The following is a 24,452-nucleotide window of genomic DNA, read 5'->3' on the forward strand; positions in this document are numbered from 1 at the left end:
TAATGTCTACCTTTCCTTTCATATTTTTTCCTTGTGTGGACGATAAGAAATAAACACTACTTATATCTAGCTTTCATGTTGGAAAATTGTGCCTTTCAGGAGCATGTTGTTTATATAATGTGACACCTACCCCCTTGCAGCTTTTCTATGCATCAATAATAAGCATGTAGACACAATCAGTCTATGCTGCTGGTCTTTTTTGCTACCATTCGTCATAAATATGTGTCACAATCACTTTAAGTCTGTTTCATTCCCTTAAAAAAACTCCTCACAGGAGCTTTAATATGAAAAGGACAACAGAAAATAAAGTGGAAAAAATGAGTACAATTTAATGGGAAAAAGCATGATAGTGGAAGGGGCACAACACAGGTCAAAAAAAGGAAAAAATGGGCTAAAAATGGAAAGGGGCAAAAATGGGCAAAAAGTAGCAAATGGGTTAAAATTGGCAGGAAGGAAGAGGCAAATTTGGGAGAAAAGTGGCAAAAGGTCTCAAAGTGGAAAAAAGGGCAGAAAAACAAAAAAAGGGTATAAAGTAGGAAAAAATGGTGAGACAGGCTGACAAACAGGAAAAATGAGTTGAACGTGGTAAACATGGGCAAAAAATGAAAAGAAGGGATAAAAATGTTCAAACATAGTGGCAAAATCAGGTGAAAATGGCAAAAATTTGATGAAATTGCCAAAATGACGTGTCAATAATTGTATTAAATATCAAAACTGTGGCAAACATGGGCCAAAAAAAAAAAAAAAAAAAAAAAGGGTTTACACATAGTGAAAAACAGCAACCATGGGCAAAAAGGTAAAAGGTTCAAAAATTGGAGTAAAAACAGGTAAAAAATGGCAAAAATTGGACAATAGTGGCACAAATGGCATACAAAGGCAAAACTTGACAAAATTAGAGATGCACCGATCCACCTTTTCTGGTCCCGATACCGATTCCGATACCTGGGCTTTGGGTATCGACTGATACCGATACTGATCCGATACCAGTGTTAAAAGAATAACCTGCATGCCCTACTGTAAGATAAGACTGGTAATTCTTTTGGGTAAAAGGCAAAAAATGAGTACATATAGATTACTGAAGTTGATATTTATTTTAACTATTGAGTGTTTAAATGTTTACCAGCAGTTGGGTAAAAACAATGCTTCAGTACTTACAGAAATTACTATTCAATTGTAAACTTTTATACCCTGTAGACTGGTAATGCAGCAAAAAACAAAGAAAGTGCATCAGAGGTAACATTCCAGTACAAAACTGCATAACGCAAGTGTTTTTAACCACATACTGTAAACAAAGTAACAATACTGTGAGGAAAATAGTGCAAAAAATCTTGTAAAAAAGGCTTAGAGCTGGTTGTCTGGATCGCACCATGGATCGGCCCTTTCCCACCGATACTTGATCCAGCTTTGAGGGGCTGGATCAGGCCGATACCCGATACCAAGATCGGTATCGGTGCAAAAAGTGGCAAGAAATGGCTACGAACAACAAGAATGAGTTAAAGAGACAAAAAGCATCAAAATGGGTGTAACGTGGCAAAAATAGGACACTTCTCAGGTCCAAAATGACGTAATTGTTAGCAAGGATGCTAGCACCAAATGCTACAGATTTTTAGGGGCAGGTCTGAAATCAGCACAATAATAGAACTATAATTACCTCCACCAAGAAGTTATGTGATCCGATGGGTTTGTTCATTTGTTTGTTCGTTTGTTAGCAACATAACTCAAAAAGTCATTGGACAGACTTTTATGAAATTTTCAGGAAATGTCGGAAATGGTCTAAGGAAGAACTGATTAGATTTTGAGACTGATCTGGATCACCGTCTGGATCCAGGAATTTTTTAAAGGATTCTGTACTTTTGGGAGATAGGGCTAATGGCGGAGGTCTGCGCTGATACCACTTTACACCAGAAGATGGCGGACATGAGTAACTTATTCAAAGTTTTGGAGTTTATAGAGTTTGAAAGACACACACCTGGTTGAGGAGACGAGTCTAAGCATAACAGAGAGAAAGACAGCGAATTGTAGTGAGAATACTCACAATGCTGGGAGGAATAGAGGAATATTCACCCTCTGCCATGACTTCCAGTGGTCTGGTGAGACCATGGGTGCTTCCACCATGACAGTCCAAACATAGTGAAGCCAATGCTTTGCCTCACTGTGTCTCCACCCCACCGGTAGTAATCGGCAAATTAGATTTTGGAAGTGATCCGGATCATCATCTGGATCCAGGAATGTTTTTAAAGGATTCTTTACTATTGGGAGATAGGGCTAATGGCAGAGGTCTGCGCTCTCTGAGTGCTTTTCTAGTTCAACATAAATTACAGCTAATGTCCACATTTCCTTTCACTCTAATAACCTTAATATTTTCAAGGTTTCATGTTTTAAATTGGGCCTTTTCTTTCAGAAGCGTGCTGTTGATTACTTTGGCTGACACCTACTCCCCAACAGCACTTAAAGGCAGTGGTTACAAGAATATGAAACAGTCAAACTTCTCACTGATGCTCTATTTTGCTTCTCTAGGCCATAAAAGGGCATCTGTGTTAATTTCAGCCGGTTTACAAACTTGTACCAAGAGCTTTAAAACCAGCTCAGACCTGGAGAGTAGCACCTGTAATATGAAAAACTACTGTTTATGCCTCAAATTCCTTTTGCAAACCTTCAAGGCCCTTTCTGGTGTGATTCGAGAGAAAAATCCAACTTCTTTCCAAGCTTTCATGCTGAAAACGTTTTTTTCCTTAAATAGCCTTCATCCAAGATTGAACGAAAGAAGACGCACTTAAAAGAAATTCTTTTCATTTCTAACATTCATTTTCGGATTTTAGCAAACCAAGTTAATTCAAGAGATCCATTTTTTTATTTCCTCCATCTTTAGAGGGGGGTTTAAGGTCTGATGGGGAACTTGCAAAGCATTTTGGACGGACACATGCAGCCGAAAAAGAAAAACAAGAAGAGACGTGTTTGTGCTGCAGAGAGACGGAGAAAGAAGGAGGGAGAGGGATCGTGCACTCAGCTGAAACAACATCCAACAGAAATCTTCTCCACCTTCTGAAGCGTCAAGTCTGCCAGCGCCTTTTTTTCCCCTCCTCCTCCTCCTCTTCCTCCAGCCTCCACATAGAGACGCCTAATCATTCTCATTACACTCGGCGTCCATCTGCATCAACAGAGCTGCCTATTACTGTGCGTGTGTGTATATGTGCAGTAAACAGCTCTTTAGAGAGAGCTAATGAGCTCTTTTAAGTCTGTCCGCCGTGTGATTCTGCAAGCGGGGTGTCAGAGCAAACTGCCCATTTTGGTAACGTCATAATTAAGCTGCGCGAGTGTGGAGAGGAGATGCCGGCACATACACGAAAAGTGATGCGATTGTAGACCTTCGGAAAACAACAAACTACGGGGTCGTAGTTTTAGAAAAAGCAGCTCCGACGTCGAGACTTCATCAGGCGAGACCTGTTTCCACACACCACAGGGGAAATCCACGCAGCCAGTTATTCAAATCCTTATCAAATACACCAGAGGGCATCTTTTAACCTCCAGAAAAAATCTGAATATGCGCCAATTGTTTTAAGCGCGTTGGTGTGTATTCTCACGCCCAGGCTCTTGTGTGGTTTGACAACCTCCGGACCACCTTGTTAATGAGTCCGGCACACTGTGACTAAGCCACAGGCTACTCTGTATTGGCACACGAGCTACAGTAGAGAGTCAAATAATGTGATTAGGTCCTCCAAAAGGCAATTAATTATGAAATTAGTCATGAGCTCATGTCACGCACACACCGAATCAAAAAAGTCCTCCATGTTTTTGTGTGCTAGACTAAAAAAGGCCCAACAAATCGACCTTTTCTGAGTTAAAACAGCATCAAATGATTAAAAAAAGACAATCTGTGTTAGCAGCCACGCTAAATTTCTCTTCTCAAAAAGCTACAAAACTGTCCCCCAAAGCCAGACTTTCTCCCTCCAGCCGGCACGGATCGGCGTCTTTGAAGCGCGGCTGCGAGCTTACCATTACTAGTTCTGTGGCGAAGAAGCGGGGCGACAAAAACAACAACAACAGAGTAAACAGAGCGAGTTCAAAGTCTAGACGGCGAGCAGTGACCGGGAGAGATGAGCTGTCACTAACTCAAAGACAGAAACGCAGGGAGGGGGAGATTGCTGTACGGATGACAGCTCCAGGCTGCGATATAAGGATATTTGACAAATGACGGCGTCTTTAAAAAAATCAAATATTCATTGTAATTCGCCACTTTTGACCTCGTGATAAGTTTTTGTGAAGCACGGACCATCAAACTTTGAAATCTTTGTGGATTTAGATCAGAAATAGGCTTCATTCTGGTATAGGAAAGTCAAAGCTTTAAAAATATTAGAGCTTTATTTAATGATGAATCTAAATTTAGAGCTCAGACTATAAATCTCCTCAGAAATTCCAGTGGCGTATCACAGCCGCCCCTGCCTGCCTCTATCAGATCTTCCTTACAGCTGGATAAATTGACACTGTCTAAATTTCCTTTTACTAGACGGACTATTGAATGGGTGGGTTAAATGGGTAGGGCGCAGTTAAACAAATGCTCCGGATCAAGGAAATTGTGCGTGGCTTCTTTTGTCATTCAGAGAGGAAATTGAGAGATATTCGGCGGGGGCTCGGAGCCCGCTAACGCATGGCATTCATCTATAATGCACTCGGCCTGTCCGTCAGCTACTCCATTTCCTGTGACTAGCGCAGCGTGCCTAATCACCCGGCTCGACGTGGGGTTCCTTCCTCAAAGACACACACAGACGCGATAAAAAACGCACACACACGTGTGGTCGCAGAGGCGAGAAGGAAGGCAGAGAAACATCAGGCCAGCTGAGGCAAAACGGTTCCTCTTATCTGCTGAATTAAACATCTGTAATGACACCCGGCAATGCCACGCCAGGGAGGAAACAACACAATGACACGTCTGCTTCATGGCGAGTTAAGTGATCACATTACAGGTGGTTTGAAAAATTATGACACAGGGTGAACTTAAAAAGGTGTTTTCTGGCTGTAATGACAAGTTTCAACTGAGTGTAAGAAATAAGGAGGGAGAAATGCTGCAAAATGTACCTTTCACAACCTAAACAGTGCAAACACGGCTGTGAGGGATGCACCGATGTTGCCTTTCAGTCTCTGTAAAAGTTTGTACTAATGTCTACTCAACAATACAGAGTAATGCAGGAAAGCATGATACTGGATATTTTTTAATCGTTTTACAGCCAAAACTACAGAAGCCCATTTCCACCACTTAAAAAAGGAAAAGTGTGAAAGTTAGGAATTCTAAAAACAAACAAGAAAACAAAAATAAGGATCCTTAGTCATAACTATGAGATAAAAGGTCTAAATTATAAGATAAAGTCACAATTGAGAAATAAAAAGTAATCATTAAGAGATAAATAGTTACAATTGTGAGATGAAAAGTCACAATTATGAGATAAAATGTCAAAATTATGAGAAAAAAAGTCAAAATAATAAGCTAAAAACTCATAGTTATGAGATAAAGTTGAAATAATGAGATAAAAAGTCAAAATTATGAAATTAAAGAGTTAAAATAATGAGCTAAAAAGTCACAGTTATGAGATAAAATGTCAAAATAATGAGATGAAAAGTCAAAGTTATGAGATAAAGTCGAAATTATGAGATAAAAAGTTACAATTATGAGATAAAATGTCAAATTATGAGATAAAAGGTCAAAGTTATGAGATTAAGTCGAAATTATGAGATAAAAAGTTACAATTATGAGATAAAATGTCAAAATTATGAGATAAAAGGTCAAAGTTATGAGATAAAGTCAAAATTATGAGATAAAAACTCATAATTATGAGATAAAAAGTCAAAATTATGAGATAAAAAGTCAAAGTTATGAGATAAAGTCAAAATTATGAGATTAAAAGTCAAAATTATGAGATAAAATGTCAAAATTATGCGATAAAATGTTATTATTTAAGATACAAATTCATAATTATGAGATATAAAGTCAAAATTATGAGAAAAAAAGTCAAAATAATAAGCTGTCATAGTTTTGAGATAAAGTTGAAATAATGAGATAAAAAGTCAAAATTATGAAAGTAAAAGTTGAAACAATGAGCTAAAAAGTCACAATTATGAGATAAAATGTCAAAAAATGAGATAAAATTTATAATTATGAGATAAAAGGTTGACATAATTAGATAAAAACTCATAATTGTGAGAAAAAAGTCAAAATTATGAGATAAAATGAGATATGAGATGAAAAGTCATGAGATGAGATGAAAAGTCATAAATGGTTTAATTATTATTACAATTTTTGGCTTTATCTAAAATTTTGTCTTTTCATCTCATAATTTCCACTTTTTCAATTTTGAAAAACCTTTTTTTTTTTAAATTTCTGATTTATTCCCTACCATTTCAAACTCAGGGTATTCAACTTCTTGTTTGGATGCAAAGGTGCTTTTATTTTGAAAGAAAATATGGTACTTGGACAGTAGATCAAAGATAATCTTAGCTGTGTAAAAAAGAACTTGTGATGGATACTAGAGTTAGTAAGAAAACAGTAAAAAGGTAAATGTTTAATACCAGATTACTTTTAGCTCCTCCACTGAGCTGTCTGCGAGTTTTTTAGACAGTGAAATGAGTCATTAAGTAGCAGTGGTGTCAGCTTTTACGTCACTGTGATGGCAGGGAGATTCTGCAGTGGATTAAACTAAATGTGCTGAAAGGGACAATAAAGCGTGAGATTAATAGAAATTTAAAATATCAATGCACTAATAATGGACCTTAATCAATGGTGATTAAAGCTGTCAGTGCTGAAGTGGAAAAAGCTGAACCTGCTGTAGTTTAAACTTGAAACTTCAGCGGAGGTAGGTCTGCTTCAAACTACACTAACTTAGCAGTGCAATGCCAATATCTAAAATTTCTGATTTCCTTATACATTATGGCAAATGTGAAAAACATGCAACCTCATGTCTCTCTACTTAGATTCACAATTATGGTCAGTTATTTCTTCGTGCCTAATTTAGGGAAACTAGTGGTTTATTTTCCTCTCCTGGAGTCCACTGATCACATTTTAAGAGCAGGCAGGAAGTGTGTTTTTGGAGAACAGCAACTTTCTGATATATCCTCATTGCAGCAGCTCAACTCCGTCCAGCTTCAGTTGAGCGTGTTACTTTTCAAAATGACCATACTTTCTCTCCACGGTTTCTAGCTTATAAAAGCATAAAACCTTAACAAATCTTAGCAAAGATGACAACGCCTTCATCAGGATGATAAATGTGACATTTATTCCCATTATTAATCACTAAAGAATTAGGAGACAACACATCTATAAAACTTATTACCCCTGCATTAATCATCTACTAACATTTGCATGTCTTTATATTGTGGTAGACTGTCGCTGATAACCTCTTCACACTTATTAGAGCACACCTTAATTAAGGTAAGTGGTTCATTTATTCATTTTTAGTTTATAAGTCATTCATTTATCCCTATTAATGACCTATTAAGAACAAACTCATTATATTAAAACTTGAGCATATGTAATAATCATGTAATAACATGTTTATAACCTGTAATAACTCACTCAACTTCCAATACTTCTGTTATCTCATAACTATACATTTAACTACACATTTTTTAACTTTATGAAGAAAAACTAAACTTTTTAACTCTATAAACTTTAGAAAGGTGTTTCTTGAGACTCACAATCTACCCAACTATAAGCTCTAATAAATAAGGCTGATTTATGAGGAACTAATCTACAGATTTCTGACTCAGTTAAGCTTTCAACTACTACTTAGAAACCCTGACCAAGCTCCTACTATGACAGCATGTTAGAATAAGGTCAGTATTTATAACTACTAGTAATTATTCTTAAACTATTTAGGGTGTTTAAAGCTCCTGTAATAGACTTTTGATATATGTGGAATTTGGCGCCCCCTCTGGAAAAAGTCAGATATATTAACTATGTGGTAATTTTGTCCTTTACATTTGTTTTTTTTTCTTTTCGTTGAAAACATAACACACCAAACAAATGTACATTAAGCTGATTTTTTGTGATATTTTCTACAGCATGCTGTTAATCATACTGTACAACACCTACCCCCCTTTGGTAGCAGTTTAAGACATTGAAAAACTATCTAGAAATTACTGATGTAGTTGCTTGTTTGCTTTTGTAGGTCATAAAGAGGCATCAGTATTTATTTTCGCCTTTTTTATAATGAGCTAAAAATCCTCAGTTGAGCTTTAAGGAGATGTTTTGTGTTGAATAATGCTTTAATAGTCTCATTAATTAAACGTATCAATTACCATTAATATACAGTATATTAACATGAAGAAAATATCTATAACCAGCTTTTGATAAACACAATATAATATGGATATTTAAACTCCTTAGAGGAAGTATTCGTATGTGTTGATTTTACTGCCCCCTCTGGACAAAAAGGGTAAAACATTGCTTTGTTGAATCTGTCCTCTAAATGCTGGAATTATGCAAAGATATAAAATGTAAATAAACATTAAAAACTAACTCTGGTACAATGCTAGAAAGCCTCTTTTACTAAGGCATGCATACAATCATATTAAATGACGCCTACCCCTCTTTGGCAGCTCTTTCAGACATTAAAAATAACTAAACAGAAGTATTTTATCTACTTCATAATGGCCTAATTTGCTTTTGTAAGTCATAACCTTACATCAATATTAATTTTAGCCTGTTTCATGATCAGCAAAAAAATTCTCATAGGAGCTTTAAGTAGTTAAAATCATTATAAGGCTAATACCACTAATAAGCAATGCATTGAAAAATTTATAACTACTCATAAACCCTTAAAAGGCATATAATCCTTTTTCATAACCACCTAAAAATACTCTTTAAGTTTTAAGTAGTTTGTTGTGTGTTGAATAATGCTTTAATATTCCCGTTCATGGAATGTATCCATTACCATTAATATACAATTTATAAAGATAAAGGAAAATAAAAATAATGCAAACATATAAAATGTAAAAAAAACATTAAAAACTAACTCTGGTACAATGCTGAAAAACCTCTTTTACCAAGGCATGCATACAATCATATTAATTGGCGCCTACCCCCCTTTGGCAGCTCTTTCAGACATCAAAAATAACTAAATAGAAGTATTTTATCTACTTGCTGATGTCCTAACTTGCTTTTGTACATCATAACGAAGCATCATGATTAATTTTAGCCTGTTTCATGATCAGCGAAAAAACTCATATAGGAGCTTTAAGTAGTTAAAATCATTATAAGGCTTAAATCATCAGTAAACAATGCATTAACGTTAAGAAAACATGTATAACATCGTTTGTGTATACATGCTTTAATAAGTTCAATAAATGTATTTCATCAGTGTACTAACAATGTAATCACATTAAATAAACATTTTTAACAACGTATAAGCTATTTATTATTTCTTCTTAAAGGGTTTTTACATGATTTCTACAGGTCTAACATGGTTAATACATTAAAATAACATGTTTTAACTCTACTAAGCACTTGAGCAATTATAAATTGAACTAATTAAGCCAAAAGTTACAGCCTACAAATGTGAAGTGACTAAGAAGGTGTATTCTATGTGGTAAATCATTCATTATTTCTATGTTTGTTCAATAAACTATAACTAACATGTGATAAATACCTAAGTCTTTAAAATCATTATTACTGTCCTTGTTGATGACGCATTAATGTATATTTTGGGCAATCTTATCATCTTATTAATCAGTTTGAAGGCTTACTTTAAGTGTTTTTGAAAACGCTATGCTGGTAATGCTTCTGCTTTAGAAATAAATACATTTTTTAATCCCCAGAGAATATATGTAACCTATAGATGATGCTTTCAACATATGACAATGAGGCAGCTCAGACAGAAACACCAGCTGAGCTTGCCGACACTTGGGTCGTTCTTAATGGACTAACTTTGAGTACTTTTCCAGACAAAGTGAGACAAACATCCTCCTACACTCGTGTCAATTAAACCTACACCGTCCGTCCGCAGCTGCAGTGTTTGTCAGGTGACGGCGAGGAACAGTCGTACATCTCCATCGGCATTCCCTACCCAGTCTGCTGCTGCTCTGTTTCCACCTGAGGGGCATCAACAGGATCTTTCAGAGCGGCCCCGAGGTTAACATGGGGCCACGTGCTATCAATACTCCTCTGACGCCCGGATCCATACCTGTGAACCAGCAGCACTTTGTTTACCTGTGTGTTCAGTAATTAAAATAGATTTCTGAGAGGAGGCCTAATCCTTTCAGAAATGACATCGATCCCAACGCGAGTGAGCTGCTGTGCAACTTTTTTTTTCTTTTTTAGCACGCTTTCCCCTCCCTGTTCCTCTTTGATGGAAACTTTGGAAAGTCCTCGACATGAAGGACGTCATTTAGGGCCAAGCGGGAAGAAGTGAGGGGGGAGGGGGTGGGGGAGAAGGGTTGGCAGGTGGAGATAATAGAGAGGAAGCCTCTAACCTCGACTAAAGCTGTCTGTCTTCGTAAATAAAATGAGATAATTATTGAGTGAACAACATTATACGCCGACGACGCTCTCCTTCTTCTACCGGCGCAGTTGTAAATCTCAACAAACACGGTGCTTTCGGACATTAAGTGCTCACTAAGCACAGTGGATGCATCATATTTCAAGAGCAGGCGTTGTGTGGGTGAGGAGCTGGGGAAAATGGAGTGTAATGGTTATCCATTATCTTATACGGCAACGGCGGCGATGATCATTTTCAAGTGACTCATTTCTGGAAGTGCCTATCTATTGGCCACTTGGAGGGAAGACTTTGATGGCTAATCCAAAACAACTATTCAGAGGTCATTTAGCACTGAGGCGCAGAGACACTCGGCACAAGAGAAAACGCTCCAGCCTCCCTCATTATTCAAATACAATCCTCAGGAAAGAGCCACATCACAAACAGCGGGCGCCGCAGCCCCGGAGTGGGCGATTACCTACACAGCATACTCCGGTACAGAGTGGAAGCATTAACAAATGAATGTATCACAATTCAAGTAAGAGATATTTGTCATGGGAATTAAATAGTGATACTGGAGTGGATTAACATATCAATGATCCCACTTGGTAGTCAAAAATATCAGACTTTCATATGATTCAGTGGCATTATTTTATCATGCGGAGGTAAAATATATATTTTTAGAAGTGTGGGTGCGATGTTTGTTTGTGTGTGGTCCCGGCTCCACATGAATGGTTACTTAACACCACACTGATTTCCCCTCAGCAGTTAGAGAAAAACCAGCCGATGCTCAATGATGCATCACCGTGTTTGTTGCCGCCAGGCTGTGCGTACGTGTGCGCATATGTCCGTGTATGTGTGGCTGTGTTATCAACGCTGGCACGTAGACAGACAGCCCAGGAGTGACTGCCGGAGTGTCACCATCTGTGGATGCATTATGTCTGTCTGCACCGGGGCTGTGTGCGTACTGAAGGGTTTGTGTGTTTATGTGGGTGGTGTGGAAGTAAGAAAAAAAATATGGGGGAGGTGGGAGGGGGCGCTCAGTCAGACAGTAAACTGGACCACAGCTCCATAGTTTGCTTCTTCTGACAACAGCAGGCAGATTCGGTGCCAAAGCCGAAACTGCACTGCAAAAACCGTCAATTTTAACAAGGAGACAACTTTTTAAAAAATAAAATAATGACCTTTAAATCTTCCGAAAAACTTGACAAAAACTCTGCCAAATGTGGAGGAAAACATAATCATTTAAAAATTCCCTCCTGAAACCAGACACATCTTCCTACTTGTTTAATTAAATATTTTTAGACCGCCAGTGCATTTTCAAGCCTCACAAATACAGCTCAACAAGCCCGCCTACTTTTTAGGCGGCTCTGGTTCTGGAAGTAAAATCCCTCATTCAAATCCCCCATAGAGGTTCTGCAGAATCCTTATTACAACACTTTTAATGCATGAAGCGCAACAGTAGAGTAGAGGATGAAGGATAGTGCACTACGGGCGTAGCATAGGGGGGGGAAAGGGTACCTGGGCCCACAGTAGGGAGAGGCCCTGGAGAAGCCTGCAATCAAGAGTGTTTTTTAATTTATTTTTCTTAGTAATCAGTGTCATTATTGAATCAAAACAGAGCAAAATAAAATACTGGGGGGCCCCGCTCCTCCTTTAAAAATGTCCAAATGGTATAGTCCAGCTTAGCGAAATAATGCAAGTAAATTTGATTTAACCACATTAAAAAACACTGCTCATGAATTTGGACATTATGGTTAAAAACTACAGTAAAATGCATAGATATTTGTAAAAAATGGGGGGCCCTGTGTAATATTCTTTCTCGGGCCCAAAATCCCTAGCTACTTCGAAAATAAAAGTCAAAGTGACAGAAAAAGTTGGAACAGTTGAGAGTAAATTTTTACAATTACACGACAATTTAAATGATTTAAGAGCTAAACAAAGAGGCTTTATTTATGGAAATTTTGTCCTTTTACATTTTCCTCTTGCAGTAATTAAATTACAGGTGAACTAATTAAAATTCGGCCAATTACACCATTTAGCTTTTTGTTGCCTGCCCTGACTGAAAGATTTCATATTTACAGATTTTCTGTTCTTACAAATATGTTATCAACATCTAAATATGTCTTTTTAACCTTGTCTTTAATGGATTTTTATTTTTTTATTCATAATAAAACATCCACTGTCAATAGATGTTTATTTAACATCTCTGATTTTACCCATAGACTGTAAAAAAACAGGAAACAGCCCGTGTGGCGTCATCTGTCTGATCACAATAGGCAGACTCAAACAGTTTTTGAAGCAATCCGTGGCGGCCTCCATGTTGAAATCTCTGTCTCAATCGAACTTTGGATCAACCTAACGGCAGACAAGATCCCGCCCACTGGGCTCCACTTCCTGTCAGTTAAGCTGGCGCTAAAGCTAGCCTTCTGCCTGTCAAGCTATCTGTTAATTCAAGTGGACGCTCGCCGTATTGCAATTTTTTTGCATTTCCGCATTGGCTTCATTTTTCAGGACTGGAGTTTGCCGCTTGATTTTAACTCAAACTACCAGAAAACTGTCACAGCCTTTATTTCCTGTGTAAATGTTTACTTTTATCCCATAATATATGGTGTTTTATTGGTCATTATCGACACTGTTCCTCCTCCTTTATTAATGTAAACCAGGAAATAATCACATCACAGGAACAGAGACGTTTAACAGCTGTAGACTCTATAACTCTTATAGGATTTATGAATCATCCAACCTCACTGCCTCTTTCAGTTCTCTGCTTTATTAGTGCAAATAGAGTTTTAACATGTTTTATATCTGCTATAAATACTGTAATTATTTCCTGTAAAGTGATTTGTCTGACTGAAGCTCAGTCTTCTCAGTCACACACTTGCTGGAATATTAAATAAGACATTAAAATAGCGCACTACGCAGCACGCACGCAAGAGAGACAAGGCGGGATCGTGCAAATCCATACGGATAAACAGATCCTACTTGGATATAAGGTAGAGAGGAACAAGTGCTTCACCTGAAACATTTCTTCGTCTCCTGTGGCTAGGGGTTCACTGCTGAGCATGAAAATGTGATGTTAATGACACACAAAAATGTTGGTTTGCTATGTACCTCTGTTTTTCCCTTCAAATGGTCTTCAACATACAAAGATAATGAAACAAATCATGCAAATAGTTTATATATTGTTATTGATATGCTGACATATTTATACCATTTCCTCTTATTTTAAAATGTCCCAGGTGACCTTGAACATATCATAATATAACCTTTATTTAGCTAATTACGTGTGCTAATTCACATCTATGATGCCGATTTCAACACAGACTTCAGCCCTGGATCACTTTTTTAACCGATGGGACCTCCTACAGACTTTGGGAGGTCTTTCTACAGCCAGTCTGAGGGGATGAGGAGGTCAGAGTCTGCCTGGAGTCTGAGGATACTGCTAACATGACGGAGCCCCCCTCTCATAAAGGGCTGGTGCATATTTTTTGTTGAAGGGCGGAGAGTAAGTTCTTCATCTTGGCTCGGACTAACAGACTTTAACTGTCTTTTAGGCCTCATCCCTGGCAAAGAGGCTGTTAAACTTCCAAACAGAGCTGTACTTTAATTATTTCTTCCTCTTAGTCGTAGAAACGTTCATGTTTGAGCGGTGTGGTGCCGTTCTGAATGATTTAATTGATCTGATGGATGTGCTGTCAGTGACACACCTGCTGAATAATGTCTGAACTACTTCTGTCTCGTCCTTGTCTTTATCCACTGTTCACTGGGAAACAAAGTGTTCTCAAACAGGAGACGTTTTATCTGGGAATATTCAGGCTAGTGCTCTCGTTTTCTGTGGTTGTGTGTTTGCCTGGAAAGCGTAGGTTGCTTTCCCATTTATCCATCCGTCTATGAGCTGTGCTCTGCATGTTCAGTACACAACTGAGCTGTACCAAGAGGCCCATACTGAATCAGTACAGTACGAATATGTGTAGCTTTACACCCCTATTATAAAAAAATTGGCTCCATGTAAAAACACCATTAAAAAAGTGAGATAAAGGCAAAAAAACTGTATGCAAAACTATTTGCAAGGATGAAGAAACTACCTATCCCAAAATCCATTGTGATTGCTTATAATAGTTGTCAAGGTTAAGGGTAGTTTTACAAGCTTTTAAACCATAGATGTATGTTTTATCTACATGTATCTTTCTACAATGTTTACATTTTAAATGATTGTGTTATTGGGCTAGCACTGCTTCCTCACATTGTTAAGGTTCAGGTTGGAGAGGGCCTTTCTGTCCTCCCCACACATGTGCAGGTTTTCTCCAGGCTGGCTTTCTCCCACAGTCCAAATGCATGCTTGTTAGGTAAACTGGTGACTCTAAATTGCCCGTAGGTGTGATTGTGAGCGTGACTGGTCACCAGTCAAGGGGGTACCCAGCCTTTTGCCCAGTTATAGCTAGATTTAACTTGAACCTAAAAACACAGAAGGGAGCTTGTTCTGGATTGGCAAGTAATTAAGCTGACAGTAAAAAGGTAAATGTTTGACAACACAAGCTGCAGGTGACTTTTGACTTGTCCACTGACTTTTTTAGAGCTGTCAAGATTAATTGCATTAATCGTGATTAGTTAAGGGCCATACTTAGTGCGTTTATTATTTCTAAGCGTGATTTATTTGATCCTTTTTTGTCTTTTTCAGCACACTCTGGTGAAACCACATTTGCATCTTCCTGCTATCACAGTGATGTCAAACAAGCCCACAACTGCTCCTTAAAGTCCCTGTAAAGTGAAACCCAAACTTCGGTTTAGACCATTAGAAAGTTGTTCACCTCTTTCCTGGCTTGGTTTTATTTGAGCAGGGCAAATATCTGAGCCTATGACATCATCAGTCTCTTTGGGAATGACCACGCCCCCTAACGCTACAACAATATAAAATCATCAAGCAGTTCATCTTAGTACAGTCTGTTGTTAGCTGATGCCACTGCCTTCATTTAAAGTTAAAAGCCAGCTACACTGCTGTGTTTTCGGTCATTGTGAGGCAAATTGCCCAAGTCTACGGTGGCCTAGAGGTCAATAAAAGAATCATAACAGAGATATTTGTGCCAGAAAACAGTAAATTTAATCCCCAACTTCTTTCTCTCTGGCTGATGAGATGTATTTTTTTGTTATTTGAGAGGATCGTATTTCTCTTTGGTGGGTGTGGCTTCAGCTCATTCAACTGACACACCCACACCATCCTAGAGCAGATTATACTGCCTCTTTTTTCATGACTTTGTAGCTTGATTTCTTAAACTTAGAGATGTTTTTCATGCCTGAAATTTGGCTTGGTGGTTCATAACACAGTGGCCTGCAATACAACAAAACTAAAATAAATATCATTTTATCACTTTAGAGGGACTTTAATATCTCAGACAGCTCAGTGGACAAGTCAAAAGTCATCTGGACCTTGTGATATCAAATATTCACCTTTTTTGTGCCTTTATTTCCTTTTCAGTCCATCACAGTTCTTAGTAAATTTAACTTGAATACTTCCAACATCATGGCTAAAAATCAAATCCACTAAGGAGATAGTGAATGGGAATTTTACTTCCGGAATAGCACTGTTGAGCTCTGTAAAAGCACGAATTTTAAGGCGTCCTCTATGTCAAGTGACAGAGAGTTTTTGCAGTGCACCAAACACTTGGCAAGCGAGCGAGATTAGAGTTCAACAGCAGTTGGTGGAGATTAACGCCCGCCGTGAGTAGCGCACGTGCGAGGGTGTGTGTGCACGTGTGTGCGTGTGCGCCTGTGGGGTGTGTGTGGATTACTGAAGAGGCCCTGGCTGGGATAACCTCTACCCCCAGCCTGTGAACTCGCAGGATCCTTCACCGTGCATGTTTGAAGTGTGAAATCCTGCATACTTCATATGGATTCTGGTGAGATCTGCCAACTCACGCCTTCTCTCACCATGTCCTAATAAAATAATGACGTCTCTCAGACTATCTAAAGCACATTTCATATATTTTTTATTTTATAGCTTTAAAACACTACAGTCAGGATGTTAAAGGTTAAAAGTCATGCTTTTATGTTATGAAAAGTGAAATAATTGCACAATAATTTGCCCTTTTCTTGACAAACAAGTTGGGACAAACTTTAGAGTCATTTATCATAATGGCTCAGTGTGACAGCAGAGTATACAGGAAATAGAGGTGACTGACAGGTTGGGTGAAAGGGGAAAGTGAGGACATGTCGCTTAAGGTCACAGAGTTGGATCCAACTTTTAGCTGAAGCTGCTACAAGCTCCAACCCACAGTGAGGCATGAGGACGAAACAGCACTCATCAAGCTCGTCCTGCAGCTGCTTATTCGCTACTTTAACATGCATGTTTCTGTACTTTAGAAATAAAAGGACGGTACGAGGCTGCTCAATTAAACTTAAGTTTTTTTTTTTATTCAAGAAGCGATGCTATGAATGTTTTTCACCATTTAAAATCACTTGTTTCATGTATTAAGAAAGGGCATATGAAGCTGCTTCTTGCCATTTGAAATCAGGTGTTTCACATGTAAGAAAGGAGTGATACAAGGCTGCTTTTCGGCATTTAAAATCACTTCATTCATGAATTTAAAAAGGACAGAAAGGGCTTCTTTTCACCTTTGAACTAATGTGTTGCATATGGTATGTAAGGATGACAGGCTGTAAATTTGCCTTTTGAATTCAACTGTAACTTTAAAAAAGGGCAATAAAAGGCTCCTTTTCAGCGTTCGAAATCATGTCTTTGGTATGTTAAATAACCACATAAGGCTGCTTTTTACAGACTGAAATCAACTGTTAAATATATATAATGAGAAAGAGCGTTAGAAGACTCCTTTTTGCCAATGTAAATCCTGTTTTGTATTTAAAGAAAAGACTTTATGAGGCTGCTTTCAGCATTTAAAGCCACTTTTTCATACATTTAAGAAAGGCGAGTACAAGGCTGCTTTTGCTGCTGTGCCATGTGATTCGTTTATGAAAAAAGAACAATATGGTCCGTTCCGTTTCCTGTTTGAAACCAGCCTCAGAAATCAGGAGAAACTCTTTTTACTCTTTTTTTTTTTTTTTTTTTGAAAGAAAATGGAAAACACAAAACAAGTTTCTTTGTTTTCCCATTTTTGTTTTCTTTCTGAGAAAAAGAAAGACAAAAAAATATTTTCCCGTTTTCGCACTTCGGTCATGAAAATTAAAAAAAAAAAAAAAAAAAAAAGGAAAGAGGTCCAATTTTTGTTTGTTCCCAATCATGTTATTTTGTTTTCTTGTTTTGATGAAATACTTTAGGAAAAGGAACTCATATGACCCAATGAGAAAGGTGAACACTTCAAAATAAAAGCCCTCATGTCAAAATTTAAGCCTTTATCACCATCCACTGTGTTTACAGTTTAATAAAAGGGTTTTTTGCTCTGTACAATGTACTAAAACTAATGTCATTGGTAAAAGTACTGGTGATATTAGAGGGAAAATAAATTACTATGGGTAGCCTAAATACTCCTGGAAAAATAGTGCTGTTTATTCGTTTTATGGTTTCTGGACAAAGACCAAAAACAGGTGAAGCTGGTGGTTTTCCTTTTGGTCAAATGCCCTTTCAAAATAAATTACACTTTGGTACCCTGAGCCTGCTTAGGGCATTTATCTGTGTAAACAGCAGGAGTCAAACTTTCAGTTCATGATTGTATAATTTGGTGGAATGGTTTATTTTTATTTTGTGCACAAAAGAAATAAGTAAGTTAATAAGTACAGTGCAAACAGACCTGTAATTAAACTGTTAAACATAGTGGGTGGCTAAGGAGGTGAAAACTTTTATATCAGCGCTTTTATTTTGAAATATTCACATTTCTCATTGGGTCCTACGATTTTGTTTTTCTCAAGTATAATCACAAAAAAAAAGAAAGAAAAGAAAAGAACGAATTTGGGAAAAAAGAAAAACTTGACCTATTTTTGGAATTTGCGTTCTTGTTTTTCCATTTTTGTGACTGAAAAGATAAAAATGGAAAATGGCTTTTTTTCCCTTTCCTTTTTTATCAGAAACAAAAAGGTAAAATGGCTTGTTTTTTCTTCCCATTTTCTGTCAAAAACAAAAAAAATGAATAACAAGAGTTTGCCGATTTCCAAGGTAGTTTCCAACAGGAACTGGAGCTGCTAGAAAATACACTGACCTGATACGAGGCTACTTTTGCACCATTTAAAGTCACATTTGTTGAATTCAAGAAAGGAGAGTAGGAGCCTGCTTATTTTTTCATATCTATCTGTTATTACTGGCAACATTAACTCACATTTGGTACATTCAAGCCTACATGAAGCACCATTTAAACTTGCATGTTTATATTCAAACTTTTAGTACACTTTTCCAGCCTTTTAATGCAGTTCCATGTGGTCTAAATGAAACATCTGTGCCATGTTTTGCTAAAAATATCCAATTGCAAAAGCTTCAGAGAAGGTTTTTGACCCTGTATTAACCGGCTCTAAACAGCCCCTCTCAGAACGGTCTATTTTGGGTGTTTGTCTTTAAATGTAAATTAGCTCCACCTCACCCCGCCCCTCTCTTCTGTGGGATGTGTGGATGCGAACGCAGCCGTGTGCCTCCATGGCTGTGGGTGGAGATTTATTGATGGAGTACAAGGTAAGAGGCAGGTATTATTGTATGACTCATGTGATCAGATTTGTGTTTTCAGACAAAGGAGGATGGCGAACAAAGGACTGTGTTGGCTTATTTTGCATTTCCTGGCTTGGTAGATACCCAAATACGCATAAGGACACTATAAAGTTTTCATGACATGCCCCCTTCAGGAGAGGCCAGAAAGAAACTGCTCATTCGCTATTTGAGCTACGTGTTGAAGAAGAATCGGTATGAGGCAGCTGATTCTACGAACGTCGGTACAAGGCTGCTCGTTCGCCATTTGAACTTGCATGTTTGCTGATTGCCACAATTTGCCATTTGAGCTTCACACATCTAAAAAAAAAGGGTGGTGTGACAGTGGCGTGAGCACCTTTCAGAAGGTACGCCAAGTTGCTGTGCGTCTTTAAATCCACTGTGGCTCGCATTATGCTGGAATTCACACAGGTTGTCTAAACAGTCAAACAGCGGATCAATACGCCCATCGATCTGTGGCATTGAGACTGAACTGGTCGTGTCGAGGGGGCAAGAGATTCTCACTAGAACTCTCTGCAGGCTGCAGGCTGGAGGACGCACCTACAAGCACACACAAGTGGGCAGAAATATATTTGTGCGTGTGTGGACAGAGCGAACATAAGGAATCTGGTGTGGAATATATTGCAAATATTTGTGAACGCATGTATATAGATTTACTCGTCTTTCTCTGCCCACTCGAACAGAAACCACAGGCCTCCTTGGGACACAAACTACTCCACACAAACACAACATCTCGTACGAACAGATTCAGGTCCTGTCTGTTCCAGTCAGAGCAGTCTGCCAGCAGTTTGTCTCAAAGTGAGGGCATCCAGTCAGCTCCAGCAGCTGAATATCAAGCTGGCTGCTGCCGCCGCGTCTCCCCGTGCTCAACTGACACAGTCGATAGCTCTGCATTATTCATGGGGACGGCGGGGGCCGATGAGATGGCCTCTCACTGAGGGCTGGATTTCAACAGGGGCCCAAACTTTACAGGGGCTGGCGGACGCGTGACACCTTCAACAACTGCTTATCGTCAGCGAAAATGACAACGTGAGGCAGGAGAAAGGGCACTTGAAAGAAGGGGGGGGCTCTTGGATGAATTTGTAAGCAAATTCAAAGGCAAGTTTTGACTGTAACTTTGACATGATAGCTTGAAGACAAACTCCTCTTCGCAAACAAGCCCTGGTGTCTTTTAAATAATTTTTTACTGAGCTAAAATAGCCCCAGAGTGAAAAATAAAGTACATATTATGACTCCCTTGTCAGCTCATCTTGTTTGCTATCAAGTCAATAAACACGGATCACAAAGTTAACATGAAAACCTGACGCGTCCCTTTGCGCTAATAAAAAGAAAACAAATCATAATTTCAAATGCTGCTCATCCGTGTTGGCTGATTTCCATTACACAGACTAAAGACATCAATTAGCTAAACTGCGTCCGAAAAGAGGGAGAAAAACAAGAAAGGAAACAGACAGTTATTTGGAGTAAATCAAACAAGACGCAAAAGAGAACCAGAGGCAATAAAAAACGTCAGGCTGCTTGATATCAGATCTCGGAGGAGAAATTTGATGGGCACCGATGAGCAGAAGGCATCTCAGGAGAATTGGACAGAGGAGAGATTTAATGTGATCATAGGGGACGCTCATCTTTCAGGGAACGGGGTAATAATGAGCAATCAATAACGTCCTTAACAGAGTTAGAGCGAGCGGCTGACAGCAGATGTAAGGCTCCGGCTAACAGGCTACGTCTGATCTCACATTACCACGCTGGATCTGGGTTTAACAGGCGCTCGCATGCACTCGAACGCACACACAGGCGGTACAGTGCTGGCATATGGGCCGACAGGCACAAACATATGGATGCACACTTCCTTTTCTCTCTATATGCTTGGCTTTCTCCCACACAGAGCATCTCTTACTCACTCTCCTCAGGTGACACGCACCAGCGTCATGTCATTGTCTATCGATCAATAGCTGTAATCACATTCACAGGTGATGAACACGCTAGAAGGCTCTGTGCGCCGCGAACACGGGTTTCTTGGTTTATTTGACGGCTGCTGATTTCACGTGTCTAAATGACAACCACCGCTGGCAGATTCTATCAGCCGTGCTCGCAGGGTAATAAAAAACATGCTGTATTTACTTATGAAGTAAATAAAGCTGTGTACTCTGGCTGCTGCTGTCGAGGCCACTTAGGCTCAGCCGCCATCTAAACGCAAGGTCTCTGTGTGAGTGATTTACAGTTTGTCCAGTTCCAATTATTGACAACAATAAATGAACGTTCAGCTGTGAAACCACCACACAAACAAAGGGTTTGAAGCATATGTGTAATTATGAGCTCTACTCTAAAAAAAGGACGTCAGAGAAAATAACTATTTCAAGTCACAAAAGTGTCAAGTAAAAACCACCTACTTTAAAAAATGAGTAAATTCTACTATTGTTTACTTGACCCCCTGGACAAAATATTACCCATTTTGACTACTTTTTCTGTTAGCTAACGTAACGTTAGCTTCCAGAACTTACAAGCCAACAAAGCCATACTACCAAAAAGAAAATGTTACAGTTTTAAACTGGGTTGTCCCCTTTCCCCCAAAATTAAACCATTATTAGTCAATCAGTCAATCTTATTATTAATATCCAGTTAACTCAACTGTACTGACTTACAATAAATTAAGGCAAATGGTTCTAAAAGAAGGGCTTGGTTGTTTTTTACCTTGACCTTAAACCTTCAAAAACTATTCAGTTAAACTTACTCCAGAGTGGACGTTTGTGCAAAGTTTAAAGAAAAACTCTTCAAGCGTTCTTGAAATATCATGTTCATGAACAAGGTATCGCCACAAGGCTCAATGACCTTAAGAATGTTATCAGTTCAGTCAGAGTGCACGTTTGTGAATAGTTGAAATACGGTGATGCTGCTTTCACAAGCAAAGGATGGTCGCGAGGCTCAGCGATCTTAAACCTCGACCTATGTCCTCCAAAAGTACAAGTTCATACTGGAGCAGAGTGAAGACATGGAGGCTCAATGACCGTAAATGTTGACCATTGGCCTCCAATTCTAATCAGTTTATCCTCGGGTCAGAGAGGACCTTTATAAAAAAAAAATCTGAAGATAATCTCAGAGAGCATTCTTGTTATAGCTCAACGCTCAAATTTTGTCATCTAAAAACGTGTTAGTTCATCCAGGAGCCGGAGTGGACGTAATGCAAAGTCCAAAGACAATTCCTTAAAACGTTCTTGAGTTATTTGTAATTGCAAGCAAGGGATGAGCATGAGACTCACTGACCTTAAACGCTGGCCTTTGGCCTCCAAATCTAACCAGTTCATACTTGAGTCAGAGGGAACATTTATGCAAACATTTCTCAAAGCGTTCTTTTGATAATTCCTTCACAAGCAAGGGTAAAACATGAAGCTTAATGTTGTGTTCACAGCTGTCCCAAGTAAAATCATTTACGCAAGTTAATTACATCCAAAGTCAATGTAAAGACTTGAGTGGACTCGAGTTTGCTTCTTGACTTAAGAGTGGACATTTGTGCAAGGTTTGATTAAAATCCCAGTGTTCTTGAGATACAGAATTCACATGCAAGGGATGCACAAGACTATCAATGTCCTTTACCCATTGACCTATGACCTCCAAAATCTTATAAGTTCATCCTGGAGTCAGAGTGGGCATTGGTGCAAAGTCTAAATCAACTCTGTCAAAGGGTTCCTGTTATACTCTCTTTCAAAAGAAGGGACAGCATGAGGCTCAATGAGCTTAACCCTTGACCTTTGGCTTCAAAATCAAATCAGTTCATCCTTGAGTCTGAGTGAACATTTATGCAAAATTTTAAGAAATCTCTCAAGGAGTAGAACATGAGGCTCAATACCCTAACTCTTAAATAAGAGCGGGCATTTGTGTCAGAGTGGACTTTTGTGCAAAGTTTGAATAAAATCTTTAAAAAGTGTTCTCAAGGTATAGCAATCACAAGCAAGGGATGAACATGACTCTTCATGACCCCTTAACCCCTTGACTTATGGCCTCCAAAATCTTAGTTTATCCTCGAGGCAGACATTTGAGAAGTTTACAAGAATGTCCTGAATGTATGTATGATAGATGTATAAATGGATAATCTGACAACATAATGCAACCAACCTCTGCTATTGCTGGCCCAGGCGCATAACAGTGCTATCCCTCTCCATGCCTGTCATAATTAATTCTCCCGCTTGCTACTTGCATGAACTATTACTTGACTTGGCCCAAAAGAGGATCTGGCTGCATTACTCTATGGTGAGGCTTTCAGCTGCAGACCTCTACCATGTGGCAACCTTGACTGTGGGGCAGTAATTGAAGTACATTACCCATGCTGGAAGGTTAGGGTTAGGCAACAAAACCCTAAAGGTTAGGGTTAGGGAAAGGGGGATGAAATTAAAAAAAACACACTACAAACTAAGGAAAACCCAAAAAGGGTTAGGGTTAGTCACTGGAACCCTAAAGGTTAGGGTCAGGTAAAGGGGGATGGGGTTGAAATTTAATATAACAAACTACAAACTAAGGAAAACCCAAAGAGGGTTAGGCAACAGAACCCTATAGATTAGAGTTAGGGACAGAAGAGTGGGATAAAATTTTATAAAACACCATAAACAAAGAAAAGCCCAAAGAGGGTTAGGGTAGGCAACATAACCTTAAAGGTTAGAGTTAGGAAAAGGTAGAGTAGGATAAAAAACACACCATAAAACAAGGAAAACCCAAATAAGGGTTAGGGTTAGGCACTTGAACCTTAAAGGTTAGGGAAAGGTGGATAACATTTAAAATAATACACAATAAAATTAAGAAAACCCAAAAAGGGTTAGGGTTAGGCACCTGAACCCTAAAGGTTAGGGTTAGGGAAAGGGTTAGGATTAAAAAAAAAAAATGCCACAAACTAAGGAAAAGCCCATCTCTGGTTCGTACGCCACTTCCCCGCCCCAGTCGAGGTCGCCCCACTATAGAGTTTTGCAGTCAGATGCCTCTCAACCTGACAGTAAAGTAACTTGCAAGCCCCCTCCCCAGGGAGAAAAGGAAAATTACACTTACTAGTTGCCATCTGAGCTGACAAACAGTGGCCCCTTTTAATTTAAAATTCACACAATCATCCAAGCATGCGCTAAACTGTCACATATCTTGCAGTCCGTTTTTAATTTGTTGCCCCTCTGACCATTACACAAACTGCTACTAGTTTGGGCTTTTTTGTTTTCTTTTCTAACATAACACTGAGAGGAGTGGCAAGCTATGCTTGAACAAAATACTGAATCCAATCTATCTTAAAAGAGATGCAAGCAAGTACTTTATGTAAGGCAACACACACAAAAAAAAATTATCTGGATAAGACTGGTAGTGAAATCTGTTAAACTTAA

At 38.7% G+C, this 24,452-nt stretch overlaps 1 protein-coding gene across 1 annotated transcript in view; it reads right to left on the minus strand.

Moving 5' to 3' along the window:
- LOC121506070 (fidgetin) overlaps positions 1–24,452 on the minus strand; it is a 63,774-nt gene that overhangs the window by 13,209 nt on the left and 26,113 nt on the right. The gene's annotated exons all lie outside the window — the stretch shown is intronic.

This window comes from Cheilinus undulatus, linkage group 24 (genome assembly GCF_018320785.1).
Source record: "Cheilinus undulatus linkage group 24, ASM1832078v1, whole genome shotgun sequence".
In the NCBI taxonomy this organism is placed as follows: domain Eukaryota; kingdom Metazoa; phylum Chordata; class Actinopteri; order Labriformes; family Labridae; genus Cheilinus; species Cheilinus undulatus.